The sequence below is a fragment of the Triturus cristatus genome, chromosome 2_1 (assembly GCF_964204655.1).
Source record: "Triturus cristatus chromosome 2_1, aTriCri1.1, whole genome shotgun sequence".
Taxonomy (NCBI): domain Eukaryota; kingdom Metazoa; phylum Chordata; class Amphibia; order Caudata; family Salamandridae; genus Triturus; species Triturus cristatus.
The window spans coordinates 25,251,209-25,278,537 of NC_140581.1; the positions used below are offsets into that span (position 1 = coordinate 25,251,209).

General features: G+C 45.3%; 1 protein-coding gene across 1 annotated transcript in view; it reads left to right on the forward strand.

The window, feature by feature from the left end:
* The window catches only part of LOC146863638 (vomeronasal type-2 receptor 116-like), a 205,658-nt gene that overhangs the window by 73,260 nt on the left and 105,069 nt on the right, over positions 1–27,329 (forward strand). The window lies entirely within an intron of this gene.

The window sequence follows — 27,329 nt, forward strand, 5'->3', positions numbered from 1 at the left end:
AAGTGAGAAGCTGGTTAGCACAAAATCCAAGTAAAGTCTCAGTAGGCACCAAGGATGCTGTTTAATGAATAAGAAGATAAGGAGCACACACAGGTGTTTCAAGTGACTTTGAAACAAGTGAGCAGCCACAGGTCGCACACATCTAAGTATATTCTGCACAGGTCTTATGGATGCTGTTTAAATCGATGAAGCTGTAGTGATCAAAGGGCTGATTCATATTTAAATGACTATTTTCGCAACCAATGGGGTAACCCAGTGTCCCTCAGAACCTGGGCAATCTTATATCAAAAATACAATGGTTCTGTTGGGTGAAACAATATCTTGCTAAATACGCAGCATAAGTCATACGATATTCAAGAAAGCTTACAGTGAAGACCCGCACTGACTTGATAGTAGTGCAGTAAAAGGGTTGAAACGTCGACATTACCCCCTGGACCAGCAATTAGAGTCTGCGTAAAATTGAATTATTGTAGTTCGCAGGTCTACTATAAACCCTTGTTCTCTGGTCAATGCCAATTTCTTTTTTTTATTATTTTTTTTTTTTATTGAAACTGAAAGGTGTCATACAACATTGAAGTTCAATACGGAAAATATAAAATTACCAAAACCAAAACATCTCTTATACAATGAACCAAGATCCATCTAAAATAACAAAAATAATTTTAAAATAGCATTAATGAAAAGAGAGTCAGAAAAAGTTTCCCCAAATTTTTTCCAATTTTCTCCCCCCTCCAATCCTCGCTGCGTAGTTACGCTCACTAATCTTAACTCTTCGCATTTTACGTAGCCATTCATGGAAGGATGGTATCTGAGTAGATCGCCAATTCTGAAGTAACAATGATCTGGCCACTGCCATGCAGATGAATAGAAGTTTAGCGAGTGAGACAGAAAGATTAAGATTCTGATCAAAGCCATAAAGCATCAGTTTAGGATTTATAGATATCTGGATATGAAAGATAAAACATAAAAAGGCAAAAATGTCTACCCAGAACTCTTTGACCATACTACATTCAACTATGACGTGTGTCCAATTAGCTGGGGCGAAACTTTGACAACGAAAGCAGATCGGTATATAATTACTAAACATTTTAGCAATTGCCGCCGGGGTATAATACAGGAGCCATTTACCAAAAAATAGCATTCTGCGCCAATTGGCTCCCCTTAATGTGGAAAAATTAAATTTATTAATAGTCCGCCACGTCGTTAATGATAAAACATGTTTTTCGTGTTCCCACCATTTTTTGACTGCTTTGGATCCTAGATCGTCTTGTTTAGACTGGGCGAGATGACGTTTCCACTCACCAGGTTTCCTTATTAAAGTACTGTTGAAGAAAAGATCGTTGTTTAAAGAGGAAGTCTGAGTAAAGGAGGTGGGAGCATACTGCTGCAAAAGTTTATAAATTATATTATAAGACCCGGCTAACAAAAAATTTCCTGAAAGTAGTAAACGCATCTCGGGCGGAGTTAACCACCTGGAATAATGTAAAAAATCGCCCACTTTACTAAAGCCGGCCTTAATCCAATAGCACATTAAATGCGAGCTTACCCCCTGCCCTCTTGATGAGAGTAAGTTAGTCAGCAAGGAGGAGGTATTAAAAAGAGAGAGAGAGTATCTACTAATCATGGCCGAACGCTTCTGAAAAAACCAAGCTATTATTTTATACCTGACCAATTTTGGGGATTTAGGTATTTGCAGAGGGGAGGGTATTTGACTCTCTGAAAAAATTAAATCGAAGAAAAAACTAATATAATCATTTGGGTTCGGAGTAGGGACCTTGAATCGAGTCAGGTACTGAGCAAAATAAGCATTATAATAATCTCTAATGTTTGGAAGAGCAAGGCCACCGTTATCTAAACCATCATAAAGAGTAGTCATCGCGATCCGGGGCTTTTTATGTGACCACAGAAAGCTTGAGAATGAGGATTCTATTTTCGAGAAAAATGAACCTGAAAGAAAACACGGGGTTGTTGAAAACAGAAAATTAAATAATGGTAAAATGGCCATTTTGATCAGGGCGACTCTACCCAGTATTGATGAACAAGTTACTTACCTTCGGTAACGATGTATCTGTAAGAAACATTAGTTAGTTAGATTCCTCACCTTAGAATATCCCCAGGCGTCAGACTGGATCCGGAAGATTTTTCGTCAGCAATACCCCTTGCGCGTCGCTAGGCGTCGTCTGCGGCTCCGCGTCCGTCGTCGGCGTCGTGCGCCGGGATGACGTCGTCGGAGTACTTAGACGCCGCCCTCGCGCGCTGACATCAGTTCTTGTACATAGCCTTCCGCGCCAGGAACGCAGAGCCATGCAAAGACCGACACTGGTGCCAAAAACAAAATCTAGGGGCCTGAAAAGGATAACCTTAACCCTAGATGTCAGTTCGCAGAACGGGGAGGATGGGTGGGTCGGTGAGGAATCTAACTAACTAATGTTTCTTACAGATACATCGTTACCGAAGGTAAGTAACTTGTTCATCTGAAAGAAACACGTTAGTTAGATTCCTCACCTTAGAATAGATACCCAAGCAATACCATCCCCGGTGGTGGGTCTGCGAACCAAGATCACACCAGAAAGTCCTGGAGGACAGAACGGCCAAAGAAGCCATCCCTCCGGACTTGGCTGTCAAGGCAATAATGCCTGGCAAAACGTGTGTAGCGAAGCCCACGTCGCCGCCTGACAGATGTCCTGCAAAGGGAGACCCCGTCCCAAAGCAGTAGTAGCCGCAGTGGCCCGAGTAGAATGGGCACGCAGCCCAGCAGGAGGGTCCTTTTTTGCCAAGGAATAACAAATTTTGATGCACAAAACGACCCACCGAGAGATGGTCCGTTTGTGCACAGCTTTCCCCTTCTTAGCACCCACGTATCCAACGAAAAGTTGGTCGTGCACCCGGAACTGCTTTGTGCGGTCCAAATAATAGGAGAGCGCACGTTTTGGGTCCAGACGGTGGAGCCTCTCTTCCTCTTTGGAAGGATGCGGAGGCGGAAAGAAGGTGGGCAAGGTGACAGACTGCCCAAGATGAAATGGAGTCACCACTTTTGGAAGAAAGGAGGGACGAGGCCGAAGGACAACCTTGTCTGGATGAACAGACAGAAAAGGAGGCTTTGAAGATAAAGCCTGGAGCTCACTCACCCGTCTAGCCGAGGTGATGGCTACCAGAAAAGCAGTCTTAAGAGTCAGAAGACGAAGGGGACAATTGTGAAGAGGCTCGAAGGGTATCGCACATCAGGAATGTCAAGACAAGATTCAAGTCCCACTGAGGCATTACAAACGGAACAGGAGGGAACGTGTGAGTAATGCCCTTTAGAAAGCGTGTAACTACAGGGGACTTGAAAAGAGAAGGTTGATCAGGAAGCCGCAAGAAGGCAGAGATGGCAGCAAGATAACCTTTCAGTGTGCCCAGGGCAGAGCCCTGCCGGGCCAAAGAAAGAAGAAAGAGGAGAACCTCAGAAAGAAGGGCGGAAAGGGGATCCACAGCCTTTGCTGTGCACCATGCCACAAATTTGTTCCACCGGCAGGCGTATACCGTCTTTGTGGAGGGACGCCTGGCTGCCAGAATGATATCACAGACTTCAGGAGGCAAGTCAAATGGCATCAACTGCCGCCGCTCAATCTCCACGCATGGAGGTGGAGGCTGGACAGGTTCGGGTGGAGGACCGTCCCCTGCTGCTGCGACAGAAGATCCTCCCAAAGGGGCAGACGTATCGGAGGATCGGTCAACATACTGAGTAGCTCGGGATACCAGTACCTTCGTGCCCAGTCCGGAGCCACCAAGATGACTTGGGCCCGGTCGCGCCTGATCTTCTTCAGCACTCTGGGCAGAAGTGGTATAGGCGGAAAGGCGTACAACAGACCGCAACTCCACTCGTGACGAAAAGCGTCGCCGAGCGAGTGCCGCCTTGGAAATTCCAACGCGCAGAACTGCTGACATTGCGCGTTCTCTTCGGTGGCGAATAGATCTAACCAAGGCTCTCCCCACTGCTGAAAGAGACCTTGCGCCACTTTGGAGTTCAGACGCCATTCGTGATCCATCATGCACCGGCGGCTGAGTTCGTCTGCTCTGGCGTTCAGAGAGCCCGCCAGATGTTGAACCACTAGGGTGACGCCCTGGTGTTCCAGCCACGTCCAGAGGCGCAGAGCCTCCTGACAAAGGGTCCACGACCCCACCCCGCCCTGTTAGTTGCAATACCACATGGCGGTGGTGTTGTCCGTGAACACCTGCATGACACTTCCCCTGACAGAGGGAAGGAAGGCTTTCAGTGCAAGCCGGATCGCTCTCAACTCCAACAGGTTGATGTGGAGACGAGACTCCGCCGGAGACCAGAGGCCTCTGATCTCTGCCTCTCCCATATGGCCACCCCATCCCAGGAGGGACGCATCCGTCACTACGACATGCTCCGGTTGGGGAAGGGAGAGGCTTCTGCCCATGACCCAATCGCGGTCCGTGAGCCACCACTGCAACTGCTGTGCAGTGCCCTCCGAGATCAAGACATGGTCGGACAGGTTGCCGTGATGCTGGGCCCACTGAAACTTCAGGTCCCACTGCAGAGCCCGTATGCGCCGCCTGGCGTGATGCACTAGTAGGATGCAGGAGGCCATCAGCCCCAGAAGCCACAACACTAGCCTGACCGAAACCCAGGATAGAGGCCGAAAGATGGGAATCAGGGCCTGAATATCCTGGACCCGCTGTTCCGGTGGATAGACCCGGAACTGCGCCGAATCGAGAACCGCTCCGATGAAAAGGAGCTTCTGAGAGGGACTCAGGTGTGACTTCGGCACGTTGATGGAAAACCCCAGCAAATGCAGGAGATCCGCCGTAGTCTGGAGGTGGGAGACGACTGCCTGGGGCGAGCCCGCCTTCAACAACCAGTCGTCGAGATAGGGGAAGACTGGAACCCCTGATCTGCGCAGATGAGCTGCGACCACCGCCATCACCTTCGTGAACACCCGAGGGGCACTGGTGAGACCGAAGGGGAGCACGGTAAACTGAAAGTGCTCTGGGCCCACCGTGAACCGCAGGTAACGCCAGTGGGCCGGCAGGACGGGGATGTGGAAATATGCGTCCTGCAAGTCCAACGCTACCATCCAGTCTCCGGGGTCTAGGGCAGCTAGAACCTGAGACAAGGTCAACATCTTGAACCTTTCCTTCCGGAGGAAGGCATTGACGTTCCGGAGGTCCAAGATAGGGCGTAGGCCCCCTTTGCCCTTCTTGGGAACCAGAAAGTAGTGGGAATAACAACCACGACCTACTTCTGGACTCGGAACGCGCTCGACGGCCCCCTTGGCCAAGAGGGCGGAAACTTCCTCGTGGAGAAGATTCAAATGATCCCCCGAGATACGGTGGTGCTGCGGTGGCATGGCTGGAGGGGTCGTCTCGAAGGGGAGGGAGTAGCCCCTTCGGACGATTTGCAGCACCCACCTGTCCGATGTGATGGACCGCCAGTGGAGCAGGTGATGGCGAACTCTGCCGCCCACTGGCGTGGAATGGGCCTGAAAGCTCGGACTAGGAAGGCTTGGAGGCGGATGCTGCCGGGGTGGATGTGGGCTGACCTCGTCGTCCTCCAGAACCGCCTCGGCGGAAACCACGTCCGCGCGCAGGTTGGTTCTGCGGCTGGTGGCTAGGCGCACGTGAGGAGGCACCCCTTCCTTGGCCACGAAAGGGGCGAAAGGCGGAAGTTTGCGACCGCGGGGCCGAGAGGCCCAAGGACTTGGCCGTAGCCCGGGAGTCCTTAAAGCGATTCAGTGCACTGTCCGCTTTTTCGCCAAAAAGGTGAGTGCCATCAAAGGGCATGTCCATGAGAGAGCTCTGGACATCACCCGAAAATGACGTGGACCGCAGCCAGGCGTGACGTCTAAGCGCCACTGAGGTAGAAATCGCCCTACCCAGCGAGTCCGTGGTGTCAAGCCCACATCTTATAGCATGTCGCGCGGCATCCCTCCCATCGGCCAGAGCCTGGGTAAGTCGTGTCCGGACCTCCTCCGGACACAGGGGCAGCGCGTCCTCCACCGCATCCCACAGAGAGTGGGAATAACGGTCCAAGAGACAAGCGGTGTTCAAAGACCGCAGGCCCAAACTAAGGGAGGAGAACAGCTTCTTGCCAAACTGCTCTAGTCTCTTGGAATCCCGGTCCGGCGGGGCGGTCGGGAAAGAGGATTGGGAGGTGGAAGCCTGGATAACCAGGCTCTCAGGGGTAGGGTGTTGGGACAGAAAACTGGGGTCGCCCGGAGCAGGGCGGTTGCGCCTGGCGACGTTCCTGTCCACTGGAGGAACTGTGGAGGGCTTGGACCAGGTGCCCTGTAGAACGTCAGTGAGGGCCTCATTGAATGGCAGCAGAGGTTCAGTGGAGCTTGCTGCAGACTGAAGCACCTCAGTGAGGACGTTCGTCGTCACAGCCACGGCAGGTAGCTCGAGCCCAAGGGCTGCGGCCGCCTTGCGCAGCACCACGGAGAAAGCAGCACCCTCCTCCGAAGCCACAGTCGGAGGAGAGATGAATCCAGTGTCTGGCGAGGTATCCAGACCACTGGCCTCCCCCAGTTCATCTGCCCAGTCCTGGGACAGTTGGGCCTGAGCGGCCATAGGATCCTCAGATCCCTCCCAGTTGTCCCCATCATCCGACTCCTGGTATAGAGGAGAAAGTAACGGAGCCGGGCGGTAGACATAATGTGTCTCTAGTGGCGTTGATCTCGGCGTCCATCGACGCCGGACCGGCGCCGGGCCCGGAGCGGGACTAAACTGGGGCACGACGTCGAGCGGAGTCGACGGCGGCGTCGGGGGTGGAACCAGTGTCGACGCCGGCGGAGGAGGCGTGACGAGGTCGACCGGCGTCGACGGGGACTCGAGAACGGGTCCCTCGGGCGCTTGCGGCGTCGAGGCCGGAGCCGTCAACGGCGCCAGGGCCGGAGCCACCGGCAGGCAAGGCAGCCCAGTCGGGTCCGCGGGGCCCGAAGGCGCACCAGCGGGCGCCGACGGCGGAGCCAGGTTCCTCATGGCCGAGAGGAAGGCACTGACCTCCGCCGGCGTCGCGTCAGTCCCAGGGACCGGAGGGTATGGGGACGTGCGCGGCGCCTGCGGCTCCGCCGGAGCCGCGGGGGTGGAACCACCCTGACCCTCGGCCGAGTCGCGCGACCGGCGAGGGGAGTCCGAAGAGCGATGTCGCCTCTTGGACTTCTTGGAATGCTTCGACTTACCCGAAGACTTGGATCACGACGACCGATGGTGACGTCGGCTGCGGCTCCGCGACCGATCCTTGGACCTCCTCCTGGACCGGGATCGAGAGGCGCGCGGAGCCGAATGGCGAATCTCGAGAAGCTTACGGGACCGCTCCCGTCTAGCCTTCGAGGTCAGGGCCTTGCAGTCCGAACACGACGCCGCGTCGTGATCGAGGCCCAAGCAGTAAAGACACCGGCGGTGATGGTCGGTAACCGACATCAATCGGTTACAGTCCGTACAGGCTTTAAACCCAGGCATCCTACCGGCACTGGTGTCGAGACACGATCAACAAGCATTTGCAATGCAATAGGTCTCGCATTCACGCGAGTTTAAGCTATTGGCATTGTAAATGACACTGCCTTTTATTTAAGTTTAAAAAAAGAAAACAAAAATAAAAGGCATTGTTATTTGTAATGTGAGTAGCTCAAACTTGCGTAAATGCGAGACCTATTGCATTTCAAATGCTTGTTCTGCAAATGTAGAGGGGCGTAGAATTACGTGTTGTCAAGTAGAGTGGAAATATGCAGAGTGAAATTATGATGTGTGGGGTGAAATTATGTGGCATGAAAGTATGTTGAGTGGCTTGGAACTGTGTGGCATGGAGCTGAATTGTGAGATGTGGAATTCTTTGGCGTGGTGTGGCATAGACTGCAATTGTATGGAAATGAATTATGTTACCTGGAGTTAAATTATGTGGCATGGTGTGGAATTAAGGGATGTGGTGTGGAATTAGTTGGCATGGCGTGGAGTAGGATTATATGGTGTGGTGTGGAATTGTGTGGAGTGGAATTGTGTGGCATGGAATTGTGTGGCATGGAATTGTGTTGAGAGGAATGGAAGTATGTGTCATGGAATGGAGTGGAAATATGTGGCATGGAATGAAATTATGTGGTGGACTTGAATTATGTGCCGCTAAGTGGAATTATGTTATTGAGTGGATTCATTAATAGTGGAGTGTAATTATGTGGCATGGAATTACGTTCCATGGAGTGTAATTATGTGGTATGGCATGGAATTAATTGGTGTGGATTTGTGTGGTGTGGCCTAGAATTGTGGGGTGTTGAGGAAAATTGTGAGACATGGAATTGTGTGGCGTGGTATGCAATTGTGTGACATGGAGTGCAATTCTGCGGAGAGGAAGTATGGGGGTGGAGTGGAATTATGTGATGTGGTGTGGAATTATGGGGTGTGGTATGGAATTATGTGGCATGCAATTGTGTGCCATGGAATGGAATTATGTGGTATGGATTTATGAGAAGTGGAGAGCACTTTATGTGGCATGGAATTATGTGGAGTGGAATTATTTTGCATTCACTGAGATAGACATGTTACTGTGTGGCGTGAACTACAATTATGTGACGTGGTGTGCAATTGTGTGGAGAGGAATTCAGTGCCGTGAAGTGGAATTATGTGACATGGTGTGAAATCAAGTGGTGTGGCATAGGATTAGGTGGCAAGGAGTGGAATTATGCTCCGTGGAGTGGAATTATGCTCCGTGGAGTAGAATTATGAGATGTGACATGGAATGGTCTGGCATGGAATTGTCTGGTGTGGAATTGTGTGGTGTGAAATTATGTTGGTTTGGGGAGATTAAATTTAGGTGGTACAGTGTGGTACAATGTGGAATTATGTGGTATGGAGTGGAATTATGTCTCATGGAGTGGAATTATGTAGCATGATGTGGAGTCGTGATGTTGCATGGAGTGAAATTATGTGGAATGGAGTTGAATTGTGTGGCATGGAATTGTGGGGTGTTGACTAGTGGAATTATGTGGTGTAGAGTAGAATTAGGTGGCGTGAAATTATGTGGAGAAGAATTGTGTTGCATGGAATTGTTTGGCATGGTATTGTGCGGCATTGAGAGGATTGGAATTATGCGACATGGAGTGGAATTATGTGGCTTGGATTGGAAATATGAGGGTGGAGTGCACTTAGGTGGCATGGAGTTGAATTGTGTGGTTCAGAATTGTGTTGCATGGAGTGTAATTGTGTTGACTGGAGTGGAATTGTGCAACGTGGAATTGTGTGGCGTGAAATGCAATTGAGTGATGTGGAGTGCAATTGGGTGACATGGAGTGTCACTGAGTGGAGTGGAAATCATATAGCATGGAGTGGAATTATGTGACATGGTAATGAATTGTGTGGTGTTGAGTGGAATTACGTGCCGTGGAATTATGTGGCATGGAGCCGAATTATGTTGATTTGAATTGTGTGGCATGGCATTACATGCCATGGATTGGCTTTAAGTGGCGCAGAATTTTTTGGCATGGAATTGTGTGGTGTGAAATTGTATGGCGTGCAATTGTGTGCCATGGAGTGAAATTTTGAGACATGGAATTGTGAGGAGTGCCACGGTGTGACATGGAGTGCAATTGTGTGGAGTGGGATTAAGTGATGTGGAGTGGAATTACGTGACGTGGTGTGGAATTATGTGGTGTGGAGTGAAAGTGTGTGGCATATAGTAGAATTATGTGGCATGGATTTATGTGATGTGCAATTGTGTCGCATGGCAAGGAATTGAGTTGAGTGGAAATATGTTGATCTGATTTATGTGGCACGAAAGGGAAGAGGCATTATGTGACACAGAGTGGAATTATGTTGTAGGGAGTGAAATTATGTGGCATAGTATGTGGCATGATGTGGAATTATATGTTGTGCACTGAAGTGGAATTATGTGGTATGGAGTAGAATTATGTGGCATGGAATTGTGTGAGTGGAAATTTGTGGCATGAGTGGAATTATGAGATGTGGAATTGTGTTGCATGGAACTGCGAGGCCTTGAGTGGTGTGGAATTATGTGGCATGGGGTGAAATGATGTGGTATGGAGTGGATTGAAAATAGGTGGAGTGGAATTATGTGACTAGGAGGGGTAATATATGGCATGAAATTATGTGGTGTGGAGTTGAATTACGTTGCGTGGAACTTGGTTGCGTGGGATTCTGTGGTGTGGAGTCGAATTGTGAGACATGGAATTGTGCAGCATGGAGAGCAATTGTGTGGCATGAAGGGCAGATGTGTAACTTGGAGTGCAATTGTGTGATGTGGAATGCCATTGTGTGGAGTGGAGTCATGTAGGGAGGAGTGGAATTATGTTACACTTTGTTGAATTATGTGGTGTTCTGTCAAATTATGTGGCATGATGTGGAGTGGCATTATGTGATGTGGAGTAGAATTATGTGACATAGAATTGTGTAGCATGGAGTGGAATTGTGTTGCATTGAGTGGTGTAAAATTATGTGGCATATAATAAAGCATAATTATGTATAGAGGTCATTTAAGTGCCTGCTGCTTGTTTCCTCTGACAGATGGTCACTTGAGAGCAATGTATCGGAGTTTGGAGCTGATCAATAACGTGTCCACAGGACCCGATGTGTTCTCGGCTCAGAGGGGAAACAGCAATTAAGGAGGATGTCTCTGTCTCCCTTCACGCCCAGGGAGGAGGGAGATGCGAGCAGAGCATCAAAGGGCTGGGTGAGAAGGGAGGGGGGAATGCAGGGGTCAAAGCAGCGAAAGTGAAAGTAATCGAGCAGAGCATCAAAGGACTGGGTGAGAAGGGAGGGGGGAATGCAATTAGCAGAGGAGCAGCTGTGCACGTGCATGTGATCTCGTGCACTCAAGGTTTAGGCCAGCCAAAAGTGTGGGTAGCACTTTGAAAATCCCACATATAAAATGTCTCTTCGAGCCTTTGGCTTGCGAGACCTAAAAAGGATCAAAAAAGTTAGTCAAAAATTGACTAAAGGGGTAGCTCTCCCGGATCTGCGCTTACTGGCGCGGAAAAAAGAAGAACTGACATCAGCGCGCGAGGGCGGCGTCTAAGTACTCCGACGACGTCATCCCGGCGCACGACGCCGACGACGGACGCGGAGCCGCAGACGACGCCTAGCGACGCGCAAGGGGTATTGCTGCCGAAAAATCTTCCGGATCCAGTCTGACGCCTGGGGATATTCTAAGGTGAGGAATCTAACTAACGTGTTTCTTTCAGATAAAGGTAATTTATTCCAGCGAGTTAGCATCGAGCGAACCCTTTGAAGAAGGGGAACAAAATTCAAACCGAAAAGATCTTTAACTGAAGAGGAAAAAAACACCCCCAAATATCTTTTAGGTTTATTATTAATACAGCCACGTAAATCCGGATATAGTTCGGGAATGTGATTGCCACAAATCAGTATTTCGGTCTTTTTTTTATTGATCCGGTAACCCCCAAAAGTCTCATATTGCTCGAAGATCTGAAATGCCTGAGCTTGAGACTGCAAATCGGATTTAATGAGTAACATAATATCGTCTGCATAAAGTTTTATCTTCGACATAAATGGAATTGGGGGTGAGATCTCTTCGGACTTCCGAATAGCTATTGCGAGGGGTTCAATAAAAAAAGCAAAAAGAATCGGTGATAAGGGACAACCCTGACGGGTTCCGCGATTGACTGAGACTGATCCAACCGAATGTGAATTAATAATAATATTAGCTTTAGCACCCAAATAAAGATTATGGATAAAGTTAATAACGTTGGAAGGAATATGGAAGTGCTGCAAAATAATAAAAAGTGTCTCCCAAACCACCAAATCAAAAGCTTTTTCCGCATCAAATAACAAAATAATTGCAGGGATCCTCCGTGTCTCAAAGTAGTCCAAAGCTTCTGCCAGATAATGAGTGTTAGTCATGAGCTGTCTACCGGTAATAAAACCGTTTTGGTCTTTATGAATCAGATCCGAAGAAATTCGATTAAATCGAATAGCCAATAATTTAGTGACGATCTTGTAATCCAAATTTAAGAGAGTAATGGGACGATATGAATTAGGATCGGTAGCATCTTTCCCCTTCTTCAAAAAGCTGACCACAGTGCCCTCGCGGAAAGAGTCGGGAATTGAGGCTCCAGCCAACATAGAGTTAAGCAATAGTAGAAACAAATTTGAAAAAGAGGGAAAAAAAACCTTAAAAAGCTCTGCGGGTAGCCCATCCGGACCAGCGGCTTTCCCTGATGGAAGATCTTTTACCACCGCCTCTATCTCTTCCAAAGAAAATCCATCTGCCATGGTTAATTCTTCGGAGTGGGAAAGAGAAGGGATCCCAGCCTGCCGCAAAAAGGAATTTAATTCAGACTGGTTAATTTTAAGCTGATGAGAATATATATTTTGATAATGACAATGCATTATCGCACCTATCTTATCTGGGTCAGTTGTAGATTGATGCGAGACCGGACATTGTAACTCCCGAATTAAATTAGATGCTGCTTGTTCCTTGGCCTGCCAGGCCAAGAATCTCCCAGTGAAATGACTTTCTTCATATATTTTCTGATATTGAATACGAAAAAATGCCTCGCCCTGCTCATATAAAAAAGTGGTGTATTTTTGTTTAGCTTCATTTAATTGTTCTTGAACCAATCGTGAGGGATTTAGTTGCCTTTGAACGCTAAGTGTATGTATACGGAATTCCAATAGTTTAATTTCAGCCCTAGATGCAATTAAAATGGCCGTATCTTTCCCTATGATAATTCCGCGAATAAAAGCCTTTAAAGCATCCCAAATAATACTTAAGGGGGCAGTGCCCATATTAAGAGTTATAAAGTATTTGATCTTGTTTTTTAATTCAGAGACCCATTTATCGTCATTAAGATGAGCTTTATTGAGGACCCATCTCTTGGGGGATCTTTTGGTCTCCCCGAAAATGAATTCCCTAATAATCATAGCATGGTCTGAGAATACGTTGAACACCGTATTGAAAAAGCCGAGGTTAAGGTTGCGTGAAGCTAAAATAAAATCAATGCGGGATGAGGATTTGAATCTACCCGACCAGCAAGTGTAATCTCTTTTAGAGGGGTTATCTACCCGCCAATGATCAGAAAGATCAAATAGTTTGATATAATGTGATATGGTTTGAAAAACTTTCGGTTTAAGTTGTTTTGATGATTGAGATGATGAATCCAAGTGCGGATCCATCAGCACATTAAAATCCCCACCCATCACAATATCTCCTGACACCATTAATAGAGATTGAAACAAGTCTTCATACAAACTAGCATCGTCTGTTAGAGGCCCATAACAACATACAAAAATAAAAGGTCTCTGCCTAGTTTTAACTCTACATGAGACCCAGCACTAACGTCCTGAGCCTCCCTGTTCTGATTGAATAATATCAGCACATAAGTTCTTATTCAAGAATATTGCCACCCCTCGCTGAGATGCATCGCATGAAGCGAAACACCGAAACGAAGCCCAAGATTTAAGCATTGAAAACCCATCTAGCTTGGAAGAGGGAATATGAGTCTCCTGTAACAAAATAACAGAGGGATTCTCAGCCTTTAACCAAACTTCCATAGCACGCTTTTTCTTAATATTGTTTAAGCCATTGACATTAAGAGAAAGCAACTTCAAACTCTCCTTATTAGACATCGAGATCTGAATTAAATTGACTAAAGAAAGTTATCACCAAACCAAACCACTCCGTACCCCATGAATACAATGAATACATTGAATACATACTGACAAATAGAATAATAAGTAAAAAATAATCAGACACCATCAATTTCCTTTTTGTTTCAACCCACCCACCACCACCAACAACCCAATCAACCCCAGCACCACCCCCCCCGCCCCCCCGAACCCCACCCTCCAATGGCCCAACTACCTCCCTCCACGCTGATCATAGGATCCTAACCCACTCTATTGGGGCGACCTGTTAACACCCCTTAGGCTGCCTGAGTTGCGGACTCCCACAGGCTTAACTGACCCCCCCCTACCCCCGGACCCACTTCTAGGATAGGACTAATAGCATTAGAAGCGCAAATAAACCCCCCCTAAAAAAAAAAAAAAGAAAAGGCTTAATTTAGGAGGTTGAAATCTCCTTAAGCAGATCCTGTGCCGCTGATATATCGGAAATCATGAAGAATTTGCCTTTGACTAACACTTTAAGCTTGGACTGCTGTGCTATCGTGGCTTGTGCCCCTTTAGCTTTAAACAGCCCCAACATTTGAACAAATTCTTTTCTTCTCCGAGCAGCGGAGGCAGACATATCTGAAAAAATACGACATTTGACAGTCTCAGTAACAAAAAATTGTCTTTTCTGAATTGCCGTTGAAAGAATAGTCTCTTTGACCCGGATATCCGAAAAGTTAAGTAACATTGTTCGAGGAAGAGAGGAATTTGGAAAGGGCTGAGCAGGAACGCGGTGAGAACGTGTAATAGTTAAATCGCCTTTATAGTTGGGGATCACTTTAGATTTTAAGAAGGATGTTGCCCATTGCACCGTATTAGAGCCTTCAAGGCCTTCTGGAACCCCAACTATGCGAAGGTTCGATCTGCGATTATAGTTTTCCAAATCGTCCAATTTATTTTCAAACGAACGTGTACACACAGAAAGATGTTTTACATCTTTTTTGACCTCCGTCATCTGATCCTCCAAACTTGAAATACGGGTTTCAGCCTCTTGGAGACGAACCGGAAATGTAGAGAAGAGAGCCTCCATTTTCTCCAATCGTTGATTAATTGAAGCAAGCTCTGCCCTTTGAGCCCTCTTTAATTCTCGAACTTCATCAAGAATTAAATTTAGCATGTCTTTAACTGACATCTGGATCTCCCCTACAGTCTTGGTGTCGAGATCTAGCAAGGGACTTAAAGAATAAGGAGGGCTCACATTAGAGACGAAATCAGCAGGAGTGTCTAGCAGTTTGTCGGTCAATAATGGAGCTGTAGCCGTACTTTCCAAAGAGAAAGCCTCTTTCAGACTATCTTTATGAGGGTGCGTCAAAGAGTTCTCTTTCTCTTTTGATAAGGGTGATGAAAATGTTGAGAGTACTGAAGGATTGGGCTTATTCGACGAATCTGAGGAATGAGAAGAGGAAGTTTGGAATACAGTATCTAAAGAAAGCACTGGATTTTTTTTGTCGAAAAGAGGAAACGGTTTGGTACCCTTCAACACATCCGTGACTCTGTCTTGCTTAGATGGACGGTCTGGAATAAGAGTTAAAGGGGCCTCCTCTGCCAATGCCAATTTTGATCTTTTAAATTACACTGTACATGCTATGCACTTTTTTCACTGAGCACTAATAGTCACTTTGTCACCAATTGTTATTACTATGTATTGTGATGGCCTTTCCAAATAATTGTTGGATATATATGAATGATTTAATTTGTATAAAAACTGAAATTACTGGAGATTTGGTTTTTTGTTTCATGTGTTACCTGTGACTCACTGTAAGGTTTCTTGAATAACGTATGACTTATGCTGCGTATTTAGCAAGATATTGTTTCACCCAACAGAACCATTGTATTTTTGATATCATATTTAAATGACATCACAGAATGCTGTGAGTATTATGGGGTGGTACAGAATAGAAATGCTCAGTAAGGGGAAGTATGAGAGGACAGATGAATGGCGGGATTTCTCACCATACGGTGAACTGACACACCCTCACTTTGTGCTGATCTGCATCCCTGCATTTTTTTCCTTGTAGCACACTAGCTGCAGGAGTTGCCTGGCTCCTTGTCCCAGTCTATAGAAAGATGATCCTTCACCACTGGAAGGTATAGCCCATATAGCACTCCACTCGGCTTTCGTTTCCTTCAATAAACATAGTCAAATTTCAGTATTCAAGAGTTGTTATTTAATCATACGATATGCAATTTCATGAACAGATTCATTGAAACAAAATCTTCTGTATTCACACTTTGTGATTGAACCCATTAGTGGTTCGTGGTACTGGGGTCACAGGGATATTAATCCCCAATGCATTTCGGGGTGTGCCCTTCTTCAGGGGAATCTCCCTGTAAACAGAAATGCGGGCTCTTACTATCAACAATAAGGAGTGCGACCGACATTACAAGTTTTACATTATTCCTGGTTTGATCACATCGGACACGCACCCAACCCAAAAAATGTCGTATGAGGACATCACCCGCAACAAAGCCGATACATTTGGTTTCACCAATGAAGACACAAATCGAATATATTCTTTAATCCAGGAGCCAGAATGCGTCTCTCCAAGTACAGGATCCATACAATCAAATATTAAGCAATTATTATTTGTAGCAAAAAGAGAAATAAATCAGCGGTTGCATGCTAGCACACTTATACGTTACCATAAAGTTCAAAGAATATCGAGAGGCCTCAGAATACCACTGAAATCGACATTATGCAAGAACAACGTGCGTTTTACTGAACGATGGTATGGGATTCTTAACAAATGCTCTCTCGACCTAATTTTATTGATTATTGAAGAGCTCTCAAAAGCATTGGAAGAACTTGAGAAAGAAGTGGCACAATTAAAACAAGAGATCAGTGACAAAATGCCAGCAGATGAGTGGCAAAAGATATTAGAGGACTTCAATATCCAGTTGGAGAAACATACAACTGAAATAAATGAGAGAAAATTACGTAAATTCAAACGGGACACCGTAGATTATAAACTAGGTGAAGTCTACAGCTGGGCAGAGGAATACGCATCACGCAAACAACGACGACAATTTGGCAAGCGATTCGCCGACGATACATCATCGTCAGAGGACTCTCAGTAGAGACCACAATCTAATTTACAACCCAAAGGCTCAACATCTAGAAATCCCAATACCGAACAAGACAATCGCCCCACAACGTCTAAAAATGGGAGCACAACATCTTCTGCCACAGGTTCTTTTTTAGGAAGAAGCCAAGGCCCACCCGGCGATTCAGGCGGTCAAAATATAACCAACCCCACAATACCGATCGCAAAATCAACCAGGAGTCAGAAAACTTGGTAATAAATATCTCTAAAACAGAGTTATCCAACTTTCAAATTCAGACACTTCAGAAGGGCTTGTCATATGTAACCACTTACCAGAGTAATGAATTAGAAACACAAGTTTGTTTGTTCAAGTTCATGAGGACCTTACGCCTAAAACATTTTTTTGAGGAATGTTAGTACATTTACAGAACCGGCAAACCAAGGTACACTGATGGACCTGAAACCAGATAGTACATTTCAAGCACCTGTGAGCCACAAAATATTAGACACATTTGAGACAATCGTACAAAAAGAACTACATAATGTATTCAAACTCAAGACATCGAATACCAGCAACCTGAACACTAAAGAACGCATCGCAATTTCTAATCTTGCTAATAACAAAAACATTACATGCTGTAAGGCAGACAAAGGAGCTGCGCTTTTAATTCTAGATACCTCATTTTACCTGGATAATGTCCTCTCGCATGTTTCAGATGAAAAAATACGCATGCAACCACTTTCTAATCCCACCACAGCTTTTAAAGAAGTTTTAGATTCCATAATCGGAAAAGCTCTACAATCTGGAACAATTAATGAAAGAGATAAAAGATTTCTTATCAAGCAAAATCCTAATGTACCCTACCTGTACATGATACCACAGATTCACAAAAACTTACATAACCCACCATTCAGACCAATTGTGAGTACTCGAAATTCTATACATGAACCAATAGGAAAATACATCGATCGCCATTTACAACCAATTGTGCGACAAATGACCACATATCTACATGACACAACCGATTTCTTAATAAAGCTAGAGAAAATCAAATTGGAAGAAAACATGGAATATACCCTATGTACAATAGATGTGAAGTCATTATACACCTCAATTCCACATAATTTGGGCCTTCAGGCATTGGAATAACCAATTCTTTACCCAATTGAACGGCACTTCAATGGGCAATTGCGCAGCTCCTGCGTATGCAAATTTGTTCATGCATCACTTTGAATTAATACACATCCTTTCTCAGAGAAATTGGATAGATAACACTATCACATTCTTACGATATATAGACGACATATTCCTAATTTGGAAAGGTTTACAAAAGGAACTACTGGAAGCAATCCAGATGTTGAATAACATTGATGACCGCATCCAATTTACACATACAATGGATACCCAAAAGATCACTTTCCTAGATGTTGAAGTGATAATTGCAGACCAAAAGCTGGTTACCTAAGTTTACACTAAAAGCACAGCTAGAAATAATCTGCTTCACTTTTCAAGTTTCCATCAAATGAGCTTGAAGCAACATCTACCATACTCACAACTACTCAGAATCAGGAGAATATCATCTACTGAAGAATTGTACCAGGAAAACAAAGATAAAGTGATGACGAAATTTAGACAACGAGCATATCCAGATGCTATTTTACATCAATCTAGTGAAAGAGCAACCAAAAAAAGCAGACATGAATTGTTAAAAGGAAAAAACCCAGATGTACAACAAGAACGAAATGTATTCGTATCAAAATATTCAACTAAAAGTCAAACATATTATCAAAAAATATTGGCCAATGCTACAAGCTGAAACAGATTTTAATGGCATCTTTGATAAAAGCCCAATATTTGCATACCAACGTACTACGAACCTGAAACAATTGTTAAAGCAAAAAAAGAAAGTTTTGAAAGATGAATACAAGGGCACTATCCATATTTGAATTGAGGAAGTTGCAACAATATCATAAAAGGTTCCACCTTGAGACATCCGACACAGGGTATTCCTATCAATTTATATGTTACAGCGACCTGTGACACCAACTTTTTGGTGTACCTACTAAAATGCCCTTGTGGACTACTTATGTGGGAAAAACTGAACGAAAAATGAAGACTCGTATGACAGAACACAAAAGCAACATAAGACTAAATAATCCCAAATCGGTCATCGCAACACATTTCAATAAACTGAAACACAATATCAGTCCGCTCCGGTTCTTAATTTTGGAACAAGTCCAATTTCAAGAAGGAGGAGACAACCGGAAATTCCTTCTACAAAGAGAACTATTTTGGATTTATAAATTGGACTCATTACACCCAAAAGGTCTGAATGACAGTGTGGAATTTAACTGCTACCTTTAATTAAGTATATGGTTCTCGCAGTTACCCCATTTCGTACCTCTGTGCTAGCATGTATACCATGAGATAAGTGTTGACATGTAGTTACTGTTAGTAAGTATTATGTTTACTATTATGCTTATAACAAATCACTTAATTTATGTAACATATGAGACTTTATTTACAGGTCTTTTACCCACATCAGTGATTTGCATTAATGTAACGTGTTAACCATCGGTGACAGTTCTTTAGTCATATTGACTTCGTAGGTAGAAACCAAGCACTGAATTTTAGGGTCTTTCTTCAATGCCTATGATTTGGGCACACGAGCGCTATTTCTTGCACTTCCGGGTTAGATAGTCTTCACTTCCGAACACTGAACATGATACGCGGGAGAAAGATTGCCATTTGGCGGGTGTAATCAGGTTAGATTGCTTAGACCATTGTAACCGCTATTTGTAGCCGAAATGGAGCATGTTTAAATTACTACCGCGAACGATTGTTGCACAATATGCTCGGGCTTATGTGTTTAAACCGACTTTCCCTTACGGATGAAAACTGAGTCGTTCTCACTTTATCATAATAATACGCACTGGGGAATACTTTAAGAATTGCACATCAACTATTTACGGACGTTTGATTATTTGGCACCGTAGTTTTACATTTGGGTTTCTTGTATGTTATTTTTGGTCATTTGAGCACGTAAACGCAATTGGGGAAAGTAGCACAAACCACCGGTTTATTTTACTTCGGTGTAAACAACTGAGCGAAGTTTCACGTTGATGACAGAGTAGCTGCGTATTTAGCTACTTTACGCATTTCACTTAACAAGCGAATTTGATGTGATAACAACACGTATACAATACGCACTAATTCACTTACTGAATGTCTAATACATTACAGACCCGTTTATTTTTTTCTGTTTACGCATTCTAGCTCTGATGATAGTAAGAGCCCGCATTTCTGTTTACAGGGAGAATCCCCTGAAGAAGGGCACGCCCCAAAATGCATTGGGGATTAATAACCCTGTGACCCCAGTACCACGAACCACTAATGGGTTCAATCACGAAGTGTGAATACAGAAGATTTTGTTTCAATGAATTTGTTCATGAAATTGCATATCGTATGATTAAATAACAACGCTTGAATACTGAAATTTGACTACGTTTATTGAAGGAAACGAAAGCCGAGTGGAGTGCTATATGGGATATACCTTCCAGTGGTGAAGGATCATCTTTCTATATACATGGACATCTCTTTGATCAGGAGATAGGATCCCACAGCTCCCGAAGTGTTTTAAAGGCCATTAGTCTAATTACAAGGATTAATAAGGAGTGCGACCGACATTACAAGTTTTACATTATTCCTTGTCCCAGTCGGCAGCCATCTTAGGTTGGCCACGCCGGTTTTAATTTGTTTATGTTTTTTCTTCTTCACTATTTCTTTGTCATTTTTTCTTTTAGGTGCAACATTTTGTTTCCCTGTACTTCCACCTGTAAGGGTAGCCTGCCAGGTAGGGGTGTAGCTCTGGGGCTGCAGTTTGCATTTATTTGTCCTCCATGTTCTTGGCACTTAGCCACACCTTAGTCTCACCCTCCTGTAGGTGGGATACTTAATCATGACAGCTGCGCAAATGTGTAGCAGAAGCACCTGAGGCCACGCTGCTGGTGTGTCAAAGTTGCACCTAAGACAAGCCAATCTGCACCCATCCGTGCCGTTTGCGCCCATCTGGGCCTCCTTGCCGTTTGCGCCTGTCCGGTCCTATCCGGTCCCATCCGTGCCTGTCTGCACCCGTCTGCACGAGTCCTTGCCTGGACCACGCAGTGATCAGGACCCCATATTACTCTACGGACGGAGGCTGACTACGGCGGTCCTCCTTTATTGTACTCCATGACTTTGGATTTACTGTGGGGCTCACTGCGGCGGCCTCACGTACAACACAAACAGGAGAAATCCCTAGCTCTGCTTAAATGGATAAACATTCTTAACATGGATTGTCATGTTTTCTCTACGTTAAGGACGTTAATAATACTCATTACACCAACAGAACTGTCAGCCCCTTCCCCTCACGGGGTGCCCGGCTGGGCCCCATGTGCGTGCCTCTCTCAGATTACACTTCCTTGTGATGTTCACTTTATACTCTGACAGTGGATTCACAGTTTCAGGTGTCCCTCCATGTTAGGTCCTGAAGAGACCTCCTAATCATGGCGGGGTCGAAACTCCTTCAACAAAATATTAAAGCGAACCATTCCCCAGCCCCTACCATTGTACTAGATGGCTGTGACTAACTATTGAATATTTATGTTATGGTCGTTTTTGGATTCTAGAAACCTATTTTTATGTCACAAATTCTCACTAACTTGATATGTAGGTTCTATGTTCACTTGGGACACCATGCCATTTATATAAACAGCTCATATTCGCAAGTGTCTTGTTGTTATATGTTTTTTTCTTCTCTCTCTGACATCTCTCTACCCATGAATACTGACATTGAGCTAACTGCTACCATATATTACACACATTGTCTACAGGGACCGCTGTTCCTCCTTTTATAATAGATACCCTGGTTCCATGTGAGTCGGGTGGCCCTTGTTTTCCTGTACACGACCCTGTTGGATCAGAGTCAGTGGTCTTGCGATATACAGCAATTAGATTTTCCAACTTGCTGTTGCTATTGCTGAAAGATGTAAATACTCTATAGATAATTCCATGAGTGCAACCGATTGCGGTAAGTGTGGGTTTGTCTTCTCAAGTTTGATTTCGGAGGGACCTGAGGAAAGTAGAGCAGGACACCCCTTACACGTAGCACGTTGTTATTCACTGAATTGCCACTTTTCACCGAAGCATAAGTCAGAAATGTATGATTTCCTGACAGATTATCAGCCAAACCCACTTTTTAGGTCGAGCATGCACTACTCTACGAGCCATGTTGTATTGCAGTATATACTTGAAGCCACGTCGATTCTCCGCCCATATTTGTCATTGGCTTTTTCCATTGTTCTTCCTAAATGCTGGCTTCTGATTCGTTATTAGGCTTGTTGGTCCCTTCTTAGTACCGCCTTGTCTTGATTTGTAACCTCCAGTGAGGACTGGCCCTTTTACTTCGGTTGTTACAAGGACTGTGTTGTTTAGTCTGTAGGCACTATTTTCTTTAATGAGTTTTTCTCACTGCAGGAGGGCAGGAGTGTCTCTCATGAGCAGATGTGATCACCAGCTTGCTTAACTCGTGGCAAACGGGGAGCTCTTCAGAGGCCATGGGAGACAGAAGGGGGCAACTCAGAGATGCCTTAGGGGGGGTCAAAGATTTGTGATGTAAATTCCGATAGATCTGGTGTGTTCATTTTCTGAACGAACATCTATGTTGAAAATGAATATGCTTTAGGTTTGCTCCTCCGCTCACTTGCTAAAAACCATGGGGCAGATTTACGAGAAAGTGACTCAGTGCATTCCGCAAGCCATTTGGCTGCGCCACACTGAGTCACTTTCAGAGCACAGGAATGCAAAATATTTACAATTATATGTCGCATTCCTGTGCTCTCCCCTGCACTGGCGCACAAACAGCTGCCATGCGCCGGCGCAGGCACCCTTGCACCATGGTGCAAGGATGTCTGCGTCATGGGGAGAGTGTTTTTGTGCAAGAAGGGGCACCTACCTGCATGAAAACAATCACTACAGGCATTTTCCTCTTTTAACCCCTTCTGTGCCTATGACGAGCTGGACTCGTCATGGAGCACAGTCGCGCTGTGCCCATGACGAGTCCAGCTCGTCATGACACCCACCCACGGGGGAAGCGCTGGAGCTCCCCCGTGAGTGGTCGATCTTTTTTTTTTATTGGGAAGGCAGGGGAAGACCTTACCCTGCCTCCCCCGCCCCCCACCCCCACGTCATCAATGACGTCAGTGGCGCGAGCCGCGCTGACGTCATCAGAGGGTTCCCCTTGGTTCTCCGAGGCGCAGGAAGCCATTTGCTTCCTGCGCTTCGTAGACTGAAGGTGAGTTTTGGGGCTGGGGAGGGGGGATTTTGTTGTGATTGTTTTTTTTTTGCAGGGTGGGGGCACTATGTAGGTGGAGGTCGAAGCCATGCTGCAAGGCTCGGCTTCGTTCGTGTTTGTCTGTTGCTTACATGTGAAATGGATCCAAAAAAGAAAAAACGCTCTGCCGAGTAATGCCCTTCTTCTGATCTTTACTATTACAAAGTGCAGCAGGATGGAGAGAGTTAGAAGATATTATATGGGAAATAAATACACAACTAAATAAAGCAAGACAGATGGGTTGCAAAGTGGCCAGATTGTTTTTTTTATATCCAAAAACACCAGCATCACTTTACAGAGTGTGCCAGTGAAGTGCTACTTTCGTTTTCTCGTCTTTCTTTGAACAGCATTGTGCTCTGCCGAGTAATGCCCTTCTTCTGATCTTTCCTGTTACAAAGTGCAGCAGGATGGAGAGAGTTAGAAGATATTATACGGGAAATAAATACACAACTAAATAAAGCAAGACAGAGGGGTTGCAAAGTGGCCAGATTGGTTTTTTACATCCAAATACACCAGCATCACTTTACAGAGTTTGCCAGTGAAGTGCTACTTTCGTTTTCTCGTCTTTCTTTGAACAGCATTGTTGTTTCCAGGTTGGGAGAGTGTACCATTGCTGGAGGCACTGCAATATCTCGTTGTTTATTTTCAGGGTGGGGGCACTATGTAGTGGGAGGTCGAAGCCATGCTGCAAGGCTCGGCTTCCTTCGTGTTTTTTGTCTGTTGCTTCCATGTGAAATGGATCCAAAAAAGAAAAAACGCTCTGCCGAGTAATGCCCTTCTTCTGATCTTTACTATTACAAAGTGCAGCAGGATGGAGAGAGTTAGAAGATATTATATGGGAAATAAATACACAACTAAATAAAGCAAGACAGAGGGGTTGCAAAGTGGCCAGATTGTTTTTTTTTTACATCCACATACACCAGCATCACTTTACAGAGTTTGCCAGTGAAGTGCTACTTTCGTTTTCTCGTCTTTCTTTGAACAGCATTGTTGTTTCCAGGTTGGGAGAGTGTACCATTCCTGGAGGTACTGCAATACCTGGTTGATGGGTGAATTGGAAAACACAATGTGCACCATGGCTCTGGGTTTATGGTTGTGGTCTTTTTATACCATACTGCTTATGTTTTGTAAGGATGTAAGCAATGGACAGTGAAACGGTTCCCTTCAGGGCCCTCTAGTCATGTCCATAACTTTTCAGGTGAAACCACTCGCTGATTTCTGAATAGTTAGTGAGAGATCGTTTAGGTAACCATGTTGTTTCTGCTTACATTGCACATGCTTTGCATTCCCTATGAGTGGTTGCTTTTTTTTTTTGGCAGCGTATTACTCTTATCAAGTCCATAATTTGAATTGAGCCACATCCAAGTGTTTATAGCGGGCACAATTAGGTTATAGCTGAAGGCAGTGCGAGTTTCTCTCAGTGGGCAAGTATGGCGTTCAGTGGGGATGTGGCACTATGGCCAGAGCTGTCGAATTTGGAACTGGGGAACCGGGTTCAGCATTCATGACCAGTCCACCACACCACTGTACTGAGGGAGCACATTCCCATGCTAGACCGTAGAAGGCCCCACTAGACCTTAGAAGGCTTGATGTCTTAGCACAAGCAGGTGTACTGTAGTGGTGTCAATTGTGGGTTAACCTTGAAGGCCTGTCCACCACAATCCATACTGAAGTTCATCTCCAGTGTTGCGGGCAGGCCTACGAAGCAGCACACCCTAGAGCAACAGTGATCCAGTCGCTGTGACTGTCACTGAGGTCACATGAACCTTGAGCAGGTTAGGGCGATGCGAACGGTGTGACCTCATTGGGTACCTATTTCGGGTGGGTGTTTGCATTGTGCTGAGGGGATTACCATGTAATTATTCACGCAGCACTCTGATGGATGTCACATGAGGTAAAATACTGCAATGAATGGCAGACACTCTCAAAACAAGAGCAAACGTTATGTTACATGAGGCAATGGTGGTAATTGTGCATGTATCAAAAGCAAACAAAATACAAGAGGTAGCAAACAATACGTTACAAGAGGAAAAGTGACATGTGTGCAAGTTACAAAAGAGAACAACGTACAAGTAGAGGTATAAAAGTGCAATAAATGGCAGACACTCAAAACACAGGAACACACTGGGAAGGCACTTCTACGGGCATGGAGAACAGAATTTCCTATAATGTAAAGACTTCCTTCAGACAATAGAGAGGGTGTGAATTAAGTTTGGAAGTGTCTTTGCAGGAGGAGAACTTTGAGGTCAGTTTTGAAGGACTTGTAAAGGATTGGGCCATCGATCTTTCCTTCTTGAAAGTGGGAGGTTCAAGTAATACATTTTGCGCAGTACGTGATGGTCTAGAGCATTATAGGCATATGTGACAATAAAGTTTTTTTCTCCTTTTTATTCTAGTCTAAAGCTTTTGATTCCTGTTTCCGGTTTCGACGGTGGTTGTTCTGCAGTTTTGTGTAGTTGCATTGTTTTGGTAAGAATTTTTTTTTGTTGTATTTACTCCAAATGAGTAATATTGTAATGTCTGAATGAATTTTTCTGTAAGTGATGTCATAATGGCGGCATATTTAGTTAGTGGTTTGAGCATGAAATTCTTTGCGATGTGTTTTGCATAGTCTTATGTGTAATTGCTTTTCTCTTTCTTTTTTAGTGGGATATTGTTGATCCATACTGTGTCTGTACAGAGTAGGTGGTGGTGAGTAGTTTAGCTGCCTCTGGCAAGTGAGTGGTATTGTTTTGGAGTATATATGAGTTTTTGATAAAGGTGCTTTTTGTTTATTACTTATTTTACAAAGTGTTTGTTGTTGTTGACTTGTTTGACAAGTTACCTTTAATTTTTGGGAGCATTCATGAGTGGTAAAGTGAACTGCCTGGTCTGTATTCTTTGAAAAATTTGATTCTGTTTCAAGGTTGGCGTTAGTGCAATGTGTTTAGTTTCTGATTTTGTGTTTGTAGATTTGTATCTATTTGCGATTTGTTTGTGTTTTTATTTTTTGTCTAAAAAAATCCTAAATGTGTTGGTGGTGTGTGTGGACTGGCACTTGGTTGGCGGTGTGCGTGGAATGGTGCTTGGCTGGCGGTGTGCTTGGACTGGTGCTTGGCTGGCGGTGTGCGTGGACTGGTACTTGGCTGCCGGTGTGCCTGGACTGGCGATTGGCTGGCGCTGTGCCTGGACTGGCGCTTGGCTTGCGGTGTGCGTGGACTGGTGTTTAGCTAGCGGTGTGCGTGGACTGGCGCTCGGCTAGCGGTGTGCGTGGACTGGCGCTCGGCTGGCTGTGTGTGAGTAGTGACTTGCTGCTGGTCACTACACACACTGCTAGCTGAGTGCCACTCCACGCAATCCATCAGCTTGTGTAGTTGCTGTGTCAGGAATGTGGGCGTGTGAAAGTGATGGGCCCTTGAATGGCGCTGTGTGCTGGTGTGAGTTTTGTTATGTGATGGGCCCGCGGCTGGCGGTGTGAATGGTTTTGTATGTCTCACACGTATAAGGTGTATGAATGGCCTGTAAAGAGGTTGGTGCCTTGTCGTGGCTTTACAGCTCACGAGCTGTGAGTCAATGGTTCAGTTTCTCGCTCTTTCAATTATTAACAGTGCATTTCTGTTAGAATTGGGAATCTCTGGTTGGCACAGGTATGTACTTGTGAAAAGCAGGGACTCTTACTTCTAAGTCAGGATAAGAGGATCACCCTTTCAAATAACCCCTGCTCACCCTTTAGGTAGTGTGGCGCAAGCAGTCAAGACTATTCTCAGGGCGTCATAGGTTAAGCATTTGTGAACACATACAGTAATACAATGACACCCCACAAATGGACACCAGTCAAGGTTGTAGAAAAATAGGTTTCTTTATATAAGGCTTAGCACAAGACCAGAATAACGAATAAAATGACCACAGTATTATTTTAAAGTTCAATGTTCTTGTGGAAAGGCTTAAAACACAAAAATACGCTTCTTTCACATAAGTACGCTTCGTTCAAGGCTCTGTACGGTTCGTACCTGGACGTGCGGTTCGCTGGCGTTTAAAAACAAAGAAAGTACATTGCGGACTCCGGGGTCCGTGACAGGCACGCTGCGATGCGAACAGAACAAAGTACCTTGATTTTGTAGGGTCCGGGACGGACAGTGCGGGACAAGTCGATGGGTCCGGATCGTAGTTCGGCAGCGTATTCGGTCTAGTCGGGTCGCGGCGTCGGGATGCGGCGTTGGTACGGGACCTTCAGGGATACGTTGCGGATGGTCCGGATCGGCTTGCAGAGTCTGTGGCGTTCGGCACTACGCTTTGG